This window comes from Pseudoliparis swirei, chromosome 1 (genome assembly GCF_029220125.1).
Source record: "Pseudoliparis swirei isolate HS2019 ecotype Mariana Trench chromosome 1, NWPU_hadal_v1, whole genome shotgun sequence".
Classification (NCBI taxonomy): domain Eukaryota; kingdom Metazoa; phylum Chordata; class Actinopteri; order Perciformes; family Liparidae; genus Pseudoliparis; species Pseudoliparis swirei.
In genome coordinates, this window is record NC_079388.1 from 6,528,961 (window position 1) to 6,543,077 (window position 14,117).

At 45.2% G+C, this 14,117-nt stretch overlaps 1 protein-coding gene across 1 annotated transcript in view; it reads left to right on the plus strand.

Annotated features, from left to right (window-relative positions):
• The window catches only part of ext1b (exostosin glycosyltransferase 1b), a 101,130-nt gene that overhangs the window by 50,898 nt on the left and 36,115 nt on the right, over positions 1–14,117 (plus strand). The gene's annotated exons all lie outside the window — the stretch shown is intronic.

Here is a 14,117-nt window from a genome sequence, read left to right on the forward strand (position 1 = left end):
ATAGAGAGGCAGCGTCCAATACACGGTACGCTAGGGGCGTGGCCACCTTCTTGATCGACGGGTCGTTTCTACGATGTTTTAGTGAGTTTATGTTCTGCAACTTAAACTCTTTCACGGTACTTCAGCTCATAAAAAATAATTGCACCACTTTGGTCGCCTAGAAGCGGCCCGTTCAGAGTCCGCTTGTACTTTTCCACTATTTTCTGACATTTAAAATATAGGCCATTACATTTGATTGAGTAATTGATAAAATAAAGGGCTAGTGAAACTTTAATGGAAAAAAAATAATAATACATTAAGTGGCGTTTCCACACTGTCAGTTGTGAGTGGACGCTACGACACAATCACAATGCACGTCTCCTGACAAGAATCCCCTATTGTTATATTGTCATATTTTATTTTGAATACACTCTCCCCTATAGTTTCGTCGAAGTAGCTTTTTTTCCCCATTTAAAAACAAAGAACCTGTCTTGAACTTTTTTGAGGAAATCTCTTTGCAGCGGCGTCCTGCCAAACAGGCGTGCCGCGGCTTCGACGGTACGTCGGAACATATGCAGGAGCCTCTGCAGCAAAGCCTCTCTTGGGTAGCGGCGTTAAAAAATCTGACCTGACATGCTCTCTCTCTCTCTCTCTCTCTCCACTAACGCACGGGACAAATCGAGCCTCTGATATGTCAGAGCATGTTGCTAGGATACCATTTATTGAATCTAACTCGGGAAGCCACAGAAACTCAGTCGCACACACGGAGCAGTCAAAGAGAAAGACGCGCGAGTTTCGTTATCCGTTACATCTTCAGAGCTCAAACGCTTTCGCTTCATACCAAAAGCTCAGTCAAAAATGTTGCCATGAGGGTCACCTCAAACACTCGCCTTCTCCTTTTTGTAACTTTTTTTTTCTCTCCCCTCTCTTGTTTCTTCCCTCTTCCTCAACGCCCACGTCTGCTTTTAATCTTTGTGGACTTTTAATGATTCTGGGTTCTGTTGCCTCACAGATGGCTATCGGCAGTGTTTAATTGAGACTTACACGGGAGAGGATGAGAGAGGTTCCAGAGAGGATTTTAAGTAGCACCTTGAACAACGTTGTCTTATTTGATATATATATATATATTTATATATAAATAAATATATAAATATAGATATAAATATATATATTTATTTATTTATATATTTATATATATATATATATTATTATTTTTGATATTTATTTATATATATATATTTTTTTACATTTATTCCTCAAAAAACACATTGTCTTTTGACCCAGTTCCATCTTGTTCTCTATAAGCTTCATATGCAATGCAGGCCGCGAGTCTTATTCTTGCTGCAGATATTAGTCTTTTGCCGTATTCAGTCATGCAGAAGGATGTAGTGTTGGCGTTCAGCTAAGAGGAGTTGTTTTATTTTTTTGTGCTTTCAAACGATGTTCAAGTGCTCAAACAGTTTTTCTCGGGGCCTCGGAGAGACGAGACGTTTTCTCTCCCGTTGCAAAAGCCTTATTAAGTTTTCTCTGTCGGACCCCCTCCTCTCCCCCGCCGCCGGTTCCTCTCTGTTGGAGCGGGCCCTCTGCTCTCAGCCCCAGCTCATGATTGTCTGTGCACAACTAGAAAGTGTTTCCCCCGACTTATGTGCTGTCCCGAAATAAGCGTTATCTCCAGCAGTGGGTCTTTATGCCAGTCGCTCGGCGGAGGCCCGGCCAGCGGGACGACTCCGTACTCGGCAACTTGTTTACGGACTTACAGGCGTGATTCATTTTGTTAAACGCGAGGGCTCTGCTCGGAATGCTAAGTGGCTGTGTGGTGGACGGGTCTGGATTAGCTCGCTGGAGACGAGCCCTCCTCGTACGTGCTCCTCGTCTCCGGGGTCTCACTGGGATGACCTCGGGGCCAAAACACGCCGCTGTCCACGCCGCCTGCTGGTCCACGCCGCTTCAGTTGCTCCGGACGACGTGAGCACAGAGGGACGTCTCCCTTCTGTCGCCTCTTTTATCTACCGGCTCTTGTATCGTCTTCCGATCTCGCTGTTTTTCTTCTTTTTTCTTTTCAGCTTCGTTTGGCCATATCATCTTACAAATAAATCCAAGCCCGCCGCCACGCACCCCTTCCCTCACTTGAATCTCCTCTCTTCTGCTCATCTCTCGTCCTTCCTCTCGCAGCCTCCTCCTCCTCCTCCTCCCACGTTTTTCAAGCCACAGTTCCCACAAGCCCCGGGGCCACAGCTGTAGCTCGTCCATGTCTCCCACTGACCTACCCTTGAAGCGCTGGAGAACAGCTGTTCCCTGTACACACACACACACACACATCAGCCAAATGCAGCGCTCCGGGGGAAGCCTGCAGTGAGGGGCAGTGTGTTTGCGCTTTTGGGTTCATCATCCGAGCTACAACCAACATATGCACTTTGCACTGACAGAAACATACGCTGCATATCATAAAGTAAAGGTATATAAATTAAAGGTATATATATATATATACAGGACTGTCTCAGAAAATTAGAATATTGTGATGAAGTTCTTTATTTTCTGTAATGCAATTAAAAACAAAATGTCATGCATTCTGGATTCATTACAAATCAACTGAAATATTGCAAGCCTTTTATTCTTTTAATATTGCTGATTATGGCTTACAGCTTAAGAAAACTCTAAAATCCTATCTCATAAAATTTTAATATTTCCTCAGACCAAGTAAAAAAAAAGATTTATAACAGCTGAGTGTTTGTCAAGGCTCAGGAAACCCTTGCAGGTGTTTCGAGTTAATTAGACAATTCAAGTGATTTGTTTAATACCCTACTAGTATACTTTTTCATGATATTCTAATATTTAGAGATAGGATATTTGAGTTTTCTTAAGCTGTAAGCCATAATCAGCAATATTAAAAGAATAAAAGGCTTGCAATATTTCAGTTGATTTGTAATGAATCCAGAATGCATGACATTTTTGTTTTTTTAATTGCATTGCAGAAAATAAAGAACTTCATCACAATATTCTAATTTTCTGAGACAGTCCTGTATATGCGCACCCGCTGCGCACACAAATGACATAACCCCTGTGTTGAGAACACAATTGGCCAGACAGACACACACAGACAGCATGACTCCCCCAGTCAGCCTAAATCTAAGGCACCAGGACCCTCACTGAAAGGGCTTAGTCCTCCCTTTTGTTCATCGGGGTGGGGACCGCATTGACCTTTGACCCGGGCGCTGTGACCCCACCCAGTTTCGGAGCCGAAATTCAGTCATGTGAGACCAGGTTGGTGTTCCTTATGACACGGATGCAGCGGTTGCAACCTAAGTGGCTGAAGCCTGTGGTGACATAACAGATACAAAGGAATGTAGACACACAACAAAGAATTCAGAAACACACAGGTTAATGCCTTATTATTATTATTTTTAATAATATTGTATCAGTGTATTTGAAGCTGCTTATATTTCTAGTTATTATATTACAATGTTTACATTCACATTTAATGAATTACATGTTTCATAAGCAAATTAAAAAGATCAAAGAGAATAAAGAAATAATTAAAGATGGAGAATCAAGTGTGGAAAAAACACCCAGCGTCAAAACCTGCCATTGAAGACAGACGCTAAGTCTTCAGATATTAGAAATATCATTTTACATGGTGTGTTATTGAGGTAGTTATTTTATGTTAGCTAGCGACTTGTTGCGGCTTCACAATGGCCGCTGCTTTCAGCTGAACGCTGACGTTCTCGCCAGGGCTTCGTTGCGCGCTAACATTCGCCAGAAAGAATGCAACACGAATGCAACATCAATGCAACATGAATGCAACACGAATGCAAAATCAATGCAACACAAATGCAACACGAATGCAACATGAATGCAACACAAATGCAACATGAATGCAACACTAATACAACACGAATGCAACATCAATGCAACATGAATGTAACATGAATGCAACACGACTGCAACACAAATGCAACATCCATGCAACATGAATGCAACACGAATGTAACACTAATGCAACACTAATGCAACATGAATGCAACATGAATGTAACACTAATGCAACATCAATGCAACACTAATGCAACATGAATGCAACACAAATGCAACATCAATGCAACATGAATGTAACACTAATGCAACATGAATTCAACACTAATGCAACATCAATGCAACATGAATTCAACACTAATGCAACATCAATGCAACATGAATGTAACACGAATGCAACATCAATGCAACATGAATGCAACACGAATGTAACACTAATGCAACATGAATGCAACACAAATGCAACATCAATGCAACATGAATGTAACACGAATGCAACATCAATGCAACATGAATGCAACACGAATGTAACACTAATGCAACATGAATGCAACACTAATGCAACATGAATGCAACACTAATACAACACAAATGCAACATCAATGCAACATCAATGCAACACGAATGTAACACTAATGCAACATCAATGCAACATGAATGCAACACAAATGCAACATGAATGCAACACGAATGCAACATCAATGCAACATGAATGCAACATGAATGCAACACGAATGCAACATCATTGTAACATGAATGCAACACGAATGCAACATGAATGCAACATGAATGCAACACGAATGCAACACTAATACAACACAAATGCAACATCAATGCAACATGAATGCAACACGAATGTAACACTAATGCAACATGAATGCAACACTAATGCAACATCAATGCAACACGAATGCAACATCAATGCAACACGAATGTAACACTAATGCAACACGAATGTAACACTAATGCAACATGAATGCAACACTAATGCAACATGAATGCAACACAAATGCAACATCAATGCAACATGAATGTAACACTAATGCAACATGAATGCAACACAAATGCAACATCAATGCAACATGAATGTAACACGAATGCAACACAAATGCAACATCAATGCAACATGAATGTAACACTAATGCAACATGAATGCAACACAAATGCAACATCAATGCAACATGAATGTAACACGAATGCAACACTAATACATCACGAATGCAACATCAATGCAACATGAATGGAACATGAATGTAACATGAATGCAACACGAATGCAACATCATTGTAACATGAATGCAACACGAATGCAACATCAATGCAACATGAATGCAACACGAATGCAACACAAATGCAACATCAATGCAACATGAATGCAACACGAATGTAACACTAATGCAACACGAATGCAACATCAATGCAACATGAATGCAACACGAATGCAACACTAATACAACACAAATGCAACATCAATGCAACATGAATGCAACACGAATGTAACACTAATGCAACATGAATGCAACATGAATGCAACATGAATGCAACACTAATACAACACCAATGCAACATCAATGCAACACCAATGCAACACCAATGCAACACCAATGTAACCGACGCTGGCACGGCGAACAGGAACGATGCTCAGCACGAGGTTTGACTTCAGGACTTGCTAGTTCAGCATTTTTTGTACATTAGCATTCAGTTCTTTTCATCATATTTGTACCAACACCGGGTCCAGCCCCACACACTCATATACAGATAGGAAAGTTTGAACACACACACACACATACACACTCACACACACACACACACACACACACACACACACACACACACACACACACACACACACACACACACACACACACACACACACACACAGCATAGAGGCCCTCCTACTGGCTGGAAGGCTGTGGAGGATTGTGTGAATTTGAATGCGGCCCTCCAGCTGACACACATCCATGATTAATGAGAGAGTCCAGGTTAACTTTGGGCTCCTTAATGAATGCAGTTGGAGAGGTTGAAGAGCCTATCAATATTTGACATGACTTTTGAATATGTTTGCATAATTGATGCGGGAATTTAAATTGAATCATAATTGCATCATTGTGGACGTTGAGTCCGCTCTCACTCTCTCTTTCTCTCTCACTTTCTTTCTCTGTCTCTCTCTCTCTCTCTCATTATATTTCTTGTCCTTTGTATCCCACTCCCCACGACATTTCTCTCAAGGCCAAATGTGCTTATATATACTTTTACTTTCTCACACACATGCATTACACACACACACACACACACACACACACACACACAGACTTTCTCAGATGAGCGCCGACAATCAATGGGCTCTCGGGGTGTGACTGACACACGCGTTGCTGATGAACACAGCGGGTAGCGTAGCGCTTTGCTCGCCGCTCTGCGTGCGTGACTGACAGCTGCACTCACTCTCTCTCGCTCTCCTTCTCGCGCTCGCCCCGGGAGCGCCGACTGTCTCAGACGTCACGCTGCTCTCCGGCGCCGTGCGGGGCCGACACACTCCGGCGTTTGATGCCGATGTCAAATGATCGCGCATACATGCTCGTGTCTCTCTCTCTGTCTCTGCCTGTCTCTCTCTTTCTCTGTGTGTGTGTGTGGGTGAGAGATGGGGGATCCATTTTGAATGAACCGGGGTTATAACTGAAGTACGGTTCCTGTACGTCTGTCAATAAAAGATGCAACTAATTCTTGCTTGGTTTTGTTTATGATGATGGTTGGAAAGAGAGAACAGTAGAAACCTCATCCTGCACACACACGTTCATTTTAAAGCTGCTTATGACATTTCCGGGTTGTGGGAAGAGGGCCTCAGTTGCAGCTGTGGTATATTTGTATCATAGTGGAGAGGAAATGTTTCTATATTAATATGGTTTCGATGGAGTTGGTGAGATGTGGTTGAAAGTTCAAAAGAAAAGCTACTAAATTGACCTTGAGTTCAGATTTGTATTATTCTCTACGTCCCAGATCAACAGCGGACTTTAAAAATTATATTTTGTGATACATCGCTATACCCAGATATACCAAAAAAAAATTTTTTTAAGTCAACGCTATTTTATCTTCCCTTATTTTGCGTCAGTTGAGGGTTAATACTTTTAGGACATGTTTAGCGTGAACAAAAAGGTACTTGCCCAACATAACTTGGGATTAGAACTTGAAAAGAAAAGTCTGTTTTAGTTCGCCGTGTCATCGTCTGGACCCACACGTCTGACTTTACAGCTTGAAATCTTGTAAAATGGAAAGACAACCAGATGTACTCCGTGACTCAGAGGCGGGGGGGAATGTCCAGTCACTGTGCAGTCTTTTAAACTTTGTTTTTGTTTATACATTTTTATAAAGTGAGTCAAGCCCGGCTCCATTTCTTCCTGCGGGTCTCTCGACCTCGGCAACTCTTCAAAAAACCTTTCTCGGCCGTGAGTGTTTAAAAAGTACAAATGCTCCTCCGAATAGCTGGCGAGCCGACGTTTCAAAAGGGGCAAATCTCGGCTGATGACGGCGTGCCGCTCATCGACCCGCTGAGGGACCCAGGTGGCTCCAGGGCCGGGTTTTATATTTTTGATTTAGAGGAGTCTTCAGAGAGAATACGTTAGCATGGCTCACAGACAAGAAATTAGAGGCGTATTAATCTGGACTCACCTATTGGAGGAGAGAGTGTGGGGGGGGCTAGGGGGGGGGGGGTTCTTTACTGCCAGATGAGACCCTGATAATGGTCGGTGGTGCTTTGAAAATCAAGTGAGAGTGTGTGTGTGTGCGCAGGATATGCATATTAACATGGATTCAAGAGTCAGTGTGTGTGTGTGTGTGTGTGTCTTCATTTTGAGTTATGAGAGAGAGAGAGACCGTTATTCAGACTCTTTGAGATTTTGGAGAATGATTCGTCATGAAAGAGCCTGCAGCGCCCGTGATGTGGACGGAACGAATTCAAACATTCCTCTCTCTCTCTCCCTCTCCCCTCTGTGTGTGTGTGTGTGTGTGTGTGTGTGTGTGTGTGTGTGTGTGTGTGTGTGTGTGTGCGTCTCAGATGAAAGGACATCTCGATGAGGGGTAACTCCGGCCTCCTCCGCGCTCCTCGTTTCAGTGGCTCTGATGACAAAATGTGTCAGTGTTAAAAAAAGAAAAGAGAGAGGCCGCCGCGGAGCATGTGCCGACATGTCCTAAATCTGAGACTGTCTCGCACTTAAGGGATCCGCAACACACACACACACACACACACACACACACACGGTGCACAGCGAGGCGTCCCGGGGGCCATCTGGAAGCGCGGCGCGAGGCACAGCTGGTCTCCGGTGAACATCCACGCTGCCCAGACCCCTCATCTGCCACTTCACACCGCGAGGCGCCCGTCAACCGGCGACGCCACATTCTAGCCGCCAAGGGAAAAAAATTTCAAAAAAAAATCCTCCACATGGTGCATCCCGGAGACGTCTTTGGAATAGACGTCGCCTGGTTTGAAGGCGCCCTCACCTCCATCCTCCGTGTGCCAGTCGGGGCTGGGCGGGGGGGGGGCACCAACACGAAATATAACTGAACAAAATTGCCTCCATCTGTTGGCAGTTGGGGGAGAATTTTTTTTTTGAAAAGGTTGCGAGGATAACGGCGTCATCGTGAATTAGTATCGCGGCAGGAAGACTTGTTGTTATCAGGGTATTGGTAAAATATTCCGGTTTACACACGTGTGGGGGAGTCGGGAGGGGGGAGGGGGGGGGGGGTTTAGCTAGAGGGGACGGACAGGCTGCTAACGAACTGATTCCGAAGTTTGTGCGAGCGTACAGGGTGTGAGTCTGCATGTCGATGAGCCCCATCTTAGACATGTTCTGGTTGTTGTTGTTGTTTTACGCGTGTCGCACCTCCCACCTGCAGCGATGCTTAACGCCCCGCTCGTCATCTGGATGGTAACGCGGGATCTGACGCAAACTACCGTGACAATCTCCGGAAATTCCTTTGATTTAAAATGTTTTTTTATTTCCAGTTATTTCCACCGTGGTCCAGTTATTACCAGCGAGGCTTGATGGACATCAGCCGTGGCGGCGGGCGTGCGGGTCACCGGCGTCGAGGAGGGCCGCCGTGTCAAGTTGTTACCAGAGCTTTGGATACCCGGTTTTTTTAATTGTTCTGAAAATGTTTCACAGGTTGTTTTTGGCAATGTATTCACACAGGGTGAGAGAGAGAGAGATGTTACCGCCGCCCTGTCAGTCAGAGATTCCCCTCTAGAAACGGTTCTTGACGGGGCAGAAAGACCTGTCACATTAAACCCCTGTTCAGATCTCACACACGGATATCTCCGTGTTCTCCCGAAATCCGGTCGACGCCTCCCCCTTCCCCCCCCTCCCTCCCCGAGCAAGACGACACGGAAACGCTCCTCCGCCGCCGCCTCACACAACACTTGGCGTTTTCGCCACCGGCTCACGATGCCAGCAGCCACGTCATGCCGCCGCGCTGTCGACCGGAAAAGATCCCAATCAGAGTCCAAAAACATCACCGGCGGCCATCGGCGCTTAATTACACTTCCTTCACGTGGGGGTGGGGGGGGGGGGGGCAATGCAGTTGTTTCTTTACACTTACAACCTCTCTGGAGTACGCATCCGCTTGTGCAGGTGTGGAAGATCCCAGGGCATCCTCGGTTTGTTGTTGTTGTTGTTGTTGTCGGCAGAGATAAATACTTTTGTGTTTGTTGATCCCGATTTAGAAATATATTGTTGTTGTGGTTTTGCTTGGAAGCCTCAAGTTCGTCCATCTTGGCTTTTTGCAACCTGTGAAGGGTGAGTGACCATATTTGGACTGCGGGGGAGGGACCTAGCGATGTCGTTTCGACTCTGGTAACCGTAGCGACTTCACTACTTTCACAAGGCAGCCCCGCCCTGCAGCACACGCTTCAGCTTTATGGGCTATTTTACTCTCAATGAACATCACGCTATAAATTCAGACCATAAACTCATGTTTACAATGTTTACTGAGGGGAATAAATCACGAGAGAAGTAGAGTCATATTCGCAGAGACGTCTATACAACCAGAGGAGTCGCCCCCTGGTGGTCAGTAGAGAGAATGCAGGTTTAAGGCATTAGCTTCACTTTCCAGAAACCAAAGCTACCATATGTGGACACACCTGAGATACATTGGTCCTCAGCTGCCTCGCAACTGACGTTCTGCCTTTTCTGCTGCCGCACACTATTTAAAATAAAACATATAACTCTTAAAATGCGGTCCGGTCGAGCCAGCCTCCACGGCGTCGTTTTATAATCCCGGTTACTCACCGAGCTCTTGGCCTTTGGTCAGGGTGAGCTCCTCACAGTCCACTTGAGTGCAGGCGGAGCCCCCCCCCCCCCTCCCCCGACGAGGGCAGTCCGTGCCAGAATGCTGATCGTAGCTAGCATAAGCCGGGCTAATGAGTGCTAATTAGGCTAATGAATTAGTTTTGGCGTGTACAGCAGGCGCTGCGGAGGAAGATGGGATCAAACACATAAATGTCCCGGCACGCATCTGGATTCACACACAAACGGTACTTTTCCACACAGCTGCAGGGTGAAAAAGAAGAGGGGGGGGGGATGAAAGTTAGGGGACATTAGCGCACACACTCCATCTTGATTAGTCCGGAGCCAAGTGGGCCTCCTCTCTTTTCGGTCTTCTTCTTCTTTTTTATATCCACAAGTCCCGCTTAGCTTGCACATCTGTCGCAGTCTCACGGGAGCGGGCACAACAATATGCTGCAGCTTAGACACTCTGTTTATGGGGGGGGGGGGGCTTATGTTTAATTACTGCTGGAATCTGTCCTGAGTCTGTTTGGGAGGAAGCTCCCAGGCAAGCGAGCACATCTGTGGCACGACACCCGTGACGGTAAATCACTTTAATAATCTTTCCCACGCGCAGCCGCGACATCTCAAGGTTCACTCGTGAGCTTTTTCTTTTGTTCCCCACATTTTTGGGACGTGGATGTTTTTTTCTGTTCTTTTCTTTCAGAAAACATCAAGAGCACATGTACACACTCCTAACCCCACTCCAAGGCAGTGCAACACAAACAAAACAACACCTGGATTTTGTTTCAGCAAACCTCCAGACTCCCACACACACACACACACACACACACAGAAACCCCCCTTGGAAGGCAAATAAATAAGTGAGAGTGTGGCAGAGGGAGACAGGAGAGAGGTCCAGGAGGCGAATGTAACAACACTCTACAACAGTAAATTGGATCCCTTGTCTCTGCTCCCTGGAAGACACTGAGGCTGGTTGTGTGTGTGTGTGTGTCCCCCCCCCCCCCCCCTTCCCCCCAGAGGCTGCATGCCCAGGCTCCAGAGAGTCCAGGTGGCAGCCCACCAAGTGCTCAACTTCTGGGAGTCTGGGCTGGCGGCTAAGTACATTTACTCAAGTGCCTTGTTCTCCTCTATTTCGTGCTTCATGCTCCATGTCACGGGCCAATATTGTTCTTTTTTTATTTATTACCTTCGCATTGAAAATGCGGAAGGTTATGTTTTGATCGCCGTGTATTTATTTATTTGTATGCGTGTTATTCGCATAACTCAAAAAGTATTAAACCGAATCGCATGAAATTTGGTGGGATGATTGGTTATTATCCGGGGACCATTTGATTAGATTTTGGGATGATCGGGTCAAAGGTCAAGGTCAAGGTCATGAAAAGGTCAAAATCTTATTTTTACCATAGCTCGGTCAATTTGTATCCAATTAGCATGCAACTAATACCAACATGTTCATAATTCAATGCCAAATCTTGTGATATGCGAAGGTATGCGCTCTACCGAGTGCCCGTTCTAGTTTTTACAGTTTTTGTATGACTGCCTCTGAGTTTCACATTTATTTCCCCTCTAACTAACTAAACTAACCTGAGGCTGCATTAGGTTTAACAAACTCATCGTTTGGGCCTCGCCCTCCCTGTTTATATGTTGTGTTATTGAAACATGATTTGAAAGTATGTACTGACTTGGTTACGGTTCGGGAAAAAAAAGATCCTGATTTGTGTAAATGAACAGCGATGTAACGCAACGACAGTAACGGGAGCGTGAGTGAACCAGAGCCTTTCTGGTGACGGGGCCGATCCTCCACACGCATCGCCGGCTGTCGGAGGATGTGGACTTGTGTTTCTGTAGCCATGTCGTGCATTATTCATGACACCTTTTGGTTCTCCTTTTAAAACCAGTGAGCAGGAAACGGGAGTTAAAACAGGAATCACAGAAAGAGGACACAAATCAAATGTTGTTGGCTTCGAAACGGTTTAATCTACAGCGGGTACGGAAAGTATTCAGACCCTTTAAAATGTTTCACTCTTTGTTTCATTTGCAGCCATTTGCTCAAATCAAAAAAGTTCATTTTATTTCTCATTAATGTTCACTCGGCACCCCATCTTCACAGAAAAAAACAGAAATGTAGAAATGTTTGCAAATGTATTAAAAAGGAAAAACTGAAATATCACATGGTCATAAGTATTCTGTTTTTTTAATGAGAAATAAAATGAACTTTTTAGATTTTAGCAAATGGCTGCAATGAAACAAAGAGTGAAACATTTTAAAGGGTCTGTAAATCTTGGTGGAATAGAAAGTCCAACGTCTCCTTGTGCTGAGTGAAGACTCTGAATACTCTGGCCCCGCCCACTTTATGACCAATTCATATTTTCTGCACGCTGACTTTGTTTTTCTGACATTTCCGTTCAGCCATTACCCTCGTCGCACACTCGCCCTGCTCGCACTGTTATGTCTCACACAAACACACATGTACGTGCACACATGTATACAATGGAGACACACACACACACTCACACACACACATACGTACATGCAAGGAAAACTAATAGGATCCAAACAATCACAGCCCGCAGGCTCTCGCAGCTCGGTTGCGGTTCCCAGCTCAAGGTCACGAGGACATAAAGGAGCTGTTGTTAGAAAAAGGAGGAGAAGCGGAGGTAGAGGGCGAAGAATTAGGAGGAAAGCGAGAGCTGACGGAGGCCCCCTGAAGCCAGCGTAAAGTGCACAAACAACAGGAGGCTGGTTTTACGGAGGGAGGGAGGGAGGGGAGGAGCAGGGAGGTAAAGGTTTGCTCAAAGGGCAGAGGACATCCTCCTCCAGACCTCTTCCTGCGACCTCCTCCACTCATTCACATCTCAGCTGGTGTGGAAATATGGGCGAAGAAAGTGCCTTTGTGTCCATCCACAGGTGACAGCACGTCACTGTGAGGGCGTGCAGCTGTCGCCTGTTTGCCCGCGCGCACACGCGTGTGTGTGTGTGTGTCTGCAAACATGTCTGTGTGTGAGTGTGTAGGGTGTGAGTGTGCGTACGACGCTCGTTAAGCACCGCACAGAACGTTAAGCATGTAGGTGTGAACGAGGGTGGGATTCTTATCACATCGCTGTCAGGTCTCCACGCACTTCATTAGAGCTCCGCTGAAGAAGAGGAGAGGCGGCAACATCAGCCACCACCACCAAGTGTGTGTGTGTGTGAGTGTGTGTGTTTGTGCGCACGTGGAGTGCTTTGCCTCCAGCTCTGCCCCGTCAGCTTGGCCCATATACACACACACACACACACACACACAAGGCAGCATCAGCATTTGCTGTCACACTTCTGTACAAGCTACAGTACATCCACGGCATCATCAATACAGCTCTGTGTGTGTGTGTGTGTGTGTGTGTGTGTGTGTGTTCTGTAACCTTCAGACGATGGCTAAATGAGAAATGATTTTCTGCCTCACCAGTCTCTTAACCCCCGACCTGGACAACCCTTAGGGCTCATCATTATTTCTCTCCCCGTCATCGGTTTATTTTATTGTTTAACATGTATCATTAATGATGATAGAAAAATAGATATTTTTCGGAAAATTTGGCATTGGCTGTACCCTTTTTTCCCCCGTTGTCTCATTCCTGCTTTCTCACAATTCTTCTTCCGTTTCTTTGGCAGCGAGACATATCCCCCCTGAGTGTGTTGTCACCAGCAGACGTAGTTGGCTGTAAGTTGTTGTGATCGGTGTCTCCTCGCAGCCGGAGACACAGCGCCTGGGTGCACGGGGACATTAAATATGATATAAATATCAAATATGTGAGGAAAGAATCACTCAAAAACATCTGGTCCATTTTCCCCTCCTTTTTAAAAGGTTTTTGTTTTAATAAAACCTTTTATTAGAGGGAAGAAAAAAAATGTGTAAAAAGTAGAAAAAGAATGAGAGCTGACAACAGAGCAACACCGAGATGGTTCTGAGCGAGGGAGATACAATACATATATAATATAAAGAAAGAATCCACAGAACCCGTGAGATTGAGGTGTTTGGTGCAGTGGAGGAAGGAAGGAAGGAAAGAAAGAAAGGAAGG